General features: G+C 51.9%; 1 long non-coding RNA gene across 1 annotated transcript; it reads right to left on the bottom strand.

Annotated features, from left to right (window-relative positions):
• Positions 1–459: 459 nt before the first annotated feature.
• LOC106147352 lies at positions 460–2208 on the bottom strand. The gene is made up of 3 exons (XR_001232208.1): positions 1989–2208; positions 905–1162; positions 460–818 (listed from the first exon to the last, which is right to left on the bottom strand). It is a non-coding gene; the product is annotated as an uncharacterized LOC106147352 (long non-coding RNA).
• Between the last annotated feature and the right edge of the window lie 1795 nt (positions 2209–4003).

Here is a 4003-nt window from a genome sequence, read left to right as displayed (position 1 = left end):
CAGAGTCCTGCCCCAGTGGCAAGGTCATGAAAAATAAAGGAAACTGAACCTGTTGTGGATGGGAGAAGGCCAAGGGGATTCACAGCTGGGACTTGGGCGGGGCCCTGGGATGGGAGGATGTCGGTGCAAAGGTCCTAAGCACAAACAAATCCTGCTATTTCTTCAACACTGGGGCCATAGTTTGTTTTGGAGTCTACATTAAGGTTCTGTAAGACATTGATACGGGTGAAAACTGGGTTCAGGAACTCGCTATACTATTTTGCAAATTTTCTAGCTGTCTAAAATTATTTCTAAATAAAGATTTTTAAACTCAGCCTCGTAAAACCTGTTTCTATGTCACAGGACAGGGTCTGAGGAGGTCCCTAGTGCATAGATAGGGACAAGACTGCTCCCACCCACTGGGTAGAGTACAGGTATGCTGACTTTCCCCCACAGAAAAGGAATTTCAGGACACAACAGTAAAAAGCATGAAGAGGTTTATTGGGCAGACTTTTATAGTCCACACTCAAAGAAAGAGTGCGGCCTCAGGCAGAGGTGGCTCATGGCCTCGAGCCGGTGTATTTACAGGGACTGGGTGTCCCTACACTTCCCACAAAGGACATGTCCTGGGGTCTGTCGGGCTCTCCCACTGGGTGGGCTGTGTTAGGTGCAATCCATTTACACCTGGTGCTGAAGTCTGCTGTCTTCTCCACAGTGGCTTATCAAAGTCAGGCTTGGCAGGAGAGGGCATAGTTTACACAAAGGCCATGCCCAGGGCCGGTGTATAACTTATGGTCTTTAAGGCCCTTCAGAATTTCCTCTGGGTTTGTGTCCTGAAGCTGCAGTTTTCATTAAAAGTAAATTTTAAGATTATACTTTTCCTTACCCCCTTCTACCTATCTATATCTCTCCCACCCTGCCTCACCTGGGCTGTGTCTGAAGGGGAGTCATGCTGCCTTCCACGGGTGCTGTCCAGCCTCATTGTAACTGCATCACTTCAAGACGCGTGAAGAGCCAGGGTCCTTGGGTTCCTGCTCTGCCTTCATCCATCCCACACTCCCTCAGGAGCCAGGAGGCTGCCTTAGGAGGGTGATCCTGATCCAGGCCCCAGTGGCTCTATGGTTCCACCTGCTGGGGAACCCTTGAGAGCTCATCTGACCTCTTGCCACAGTGCAACACGACCCTGCAGAGGCATCTCAAGCCAGTCATCTCCTCACAGTGACAGTCCCTCCATCTCCTTTCTGCCCAGCACCCTAGACCCCAGGTCCCTCCCTCAGCCTCTTACTTCCAGGGTCACTTCCTCTACTGCCCCCTGCCCTCCGACCTGGAGCAGCTAAACACAACTCAGGTTTACAGCAAAACTCTGATCCAAAACCCAAATCACTCTGAAGATATCAATAGGTAATACAACAAGCACTGTTAATTTCCTACCACTTTGTTTGTAACTCTGTATTTTCTGTACTGTTCTTTTGCTATTTTGTAAAAGGTTGTCTGTCTGTTAATGTTTCCCCCTTTTATTTTTAAAATAAAAAAAAGAGAACCATGAATCAGGACCTCCTCAGCCCTTTCAGCAACCTCGAGAGCTTGTCCTCTCCCACTTCCTCTTCAATGCTTTCTTCTAAGAATTCATTAAGTTATCTTCTCCTTTCATTTCTTTTCTCCTTTCCCTATCAGCCTGCCCTCCACTCTGAAGATTTCTGTTTCCTTTATCACCTGCTGAAATAATCTCCGCATGGCCGGGCTCAGCACTGTCCTTCCTGAATCCCTAGCTCTTTCCCTTTCTCCCCTCCCTCTCCCCTCAGGCCAGGTCCTGCCGCCTTGGCTCTGCTGGCTCCTTGCCCTCTTCTATCGTTGCACGTTGGGCTCTGCCACAAGCTGCCATGTGCTTGTCCTGCTGCCCCTCGTGGGAAAGGCTGAGCATCTTCTCCCTCCACGCCCATATGCGACCCATCCACCCCACCACAGCTCCTCAAGCCCTGTTCGAGCCCCGCCTCAGCCACTTCACTCACCTGACAACAGTCTGCCCAGATGGACCTGTCAGCCAGTCTCCGGGGATTCTGCCCTCTCACGTTTCTATGGCAACTTAAACTTGTGGATTTGTAGCTGAAAATGCTTGTAAGACCTTTCCGCCAGATTTCCTGTGCTTCCCCAGTGAGCCCCGCAGTGCCACCTACAGACGAATTCCTTGCTGCTCACACATCACCAGCCCCGAGAGGCAGCCTGAGCCTCCGTGCACTCTTGGACCTGTGATGGACACAGACAAGCACCACACACAAGAAGCTGATGCTGGACCCACATCCGTATGGGATGGTTCCTGACTGGCAGTGGTTCAACTTCACAATGATGGGAGAATGACAAGCACTCAGTAGACAGTGGAAAAAATTTTACATTCTGATCTTTTCCTGGGCATGCACGTGCAGTGTGTTGATCTCTCTCAACCCTCAGCACAGTGAGCCCACAGTCAGAAGATGCCACCCTGTTACTGTCCCACAGGCTCAGGCCCAACCGCTGACCTAGCATTTCCTTTCCCAGGCAGAACTATTGGAGGGTGAGGAGCATCTGCAGTCATGTCGCACGTCTCAAAATGTCCTCACTGCAGCCCAAAACCTGCTCAACTTCCAGGTCCTCTGTGCTCGGCGTTTGACAAAGAAATGGATTTCAGCTCCATCGAGCACCTCAGTAACAGTGGGAATAGTTGCTCCGGGCAGTGGTTCCCAGGACAAGTGGTACCAGGTGCCCCCTTGCCAGGGCACCCCACCTCAAAAACACCCACCAGGTTGGCAGCAGCCTCCAAGTGCTTCATAACTGTGACCCAAGGAAGTCCTGTGTGGTGTGCTCAGCACCTCTCTGCACAGAGGATCAGAGCTGAGTGACCTCTCTGGGGAGCGTCGGCACTGGAGTCTAATCCGATGGCCAGGAGCCCGGGCCTCCCCCACCACATCCCTCAAAGACGTGCATAACCATCGTGCTGGGAGAGGATGCTGGCCACCTTCAGGGCACCAAACTTGAGCGTCAGGTTCCTCCCACCCCTCCGTGCTGTGACATTTCTCATAACTTGTCCCTTTGTACTCTTGACTGTACCTCCCAGGACTCCTGTTTTAGACCAGGTGCCTGCTAGCAGACACCCTCTTTAAGTCCCTGATGTTAGGGCCGTGAACTAAACCCACCCCCCCTCACCTCTTCCCTCCCCCACTCACCTCTTCCCTCCCCCCATACTCCCACAAACCCTGAGAAGTACAAATTGTGCCATTTCATACCATTTTCTGTCCCTACTCTCTGCTCTAGACACTCACATTACTTCTGACCCCTGTCGCTCCCCGGTAAGGAGACCCTGAAGCTGGTCTCATGTTTGCCTGCCATTAGCCAAGGGAACAGTAACCACACTAGCCAGAAATGAGTTAGGGGTCTGCTGCTCACTGAGTGAATGCCCATGCTCTGTGTGTCTGGCCAGGTCCAACGCTTCCCAAACCCCTACATGTGGCTGATGAAGAAAGTGACACTGGAAAACCCTCACTCGATGTTTGTGACTCCCTTCTTCATAACTGCAACAACCCAGAAACGCCCAAGATGTCTGTAGCAGGTGAATGGACGCACTGTCACCCGCCCCCTAAATAAAAACTGCTATTCAACATGGAGAAAAAATGAGCTAGGAAGCCCTGAGAAGACACGAAGGGGTTTAGGAACGGCGGTCACATATCCCTAACTTGATGGCTCTGTGGAAAAGGCAAAACTGTGGAGACAGTGAAGAGATGGAAAGAGCAGAGGATTTTAGGGCAGGGAAGTCCCCATGTGACACTAGGGTGAGGGTCTAGGTCATTAGACAGCTGTCCAAGCCCACGAAACACAGGACACCAAGACTGAGCCCATGGGCCATCCGCGACACATAGCAGGCTCTGTGTCTCAGTCTCTAGTGACCATACTAGAGACTTGGGGACCAAGGGAAGACTTGGGGCCCTCACAGTGCCCACCTGACAGGCACGAGGGACCTGCCCAGGCCTGCAGGTGGAGCAGAGCTGGCAGCCCG

The sequence above is a fragment of the Chinchilla lanigera genome, unplaced genomic scaffold (assembly GCF_000276665.1).
Source record: "Chinchilla lanigera isolate Chin_1 unplaced genomic scaffold, ChiLan1.0 scaffold00145, whole genome shotgun sequence".
NCBI classification, from domain to species: Eukaryota; Metazoa; Chordata; class Mammalia; order Rodentia; family Chinchillidae; genus Chinchilla; species Chinchilla lanigera.
This window is presented reverse-complemented; position numbering and strand designations above follow the sequence as displayed.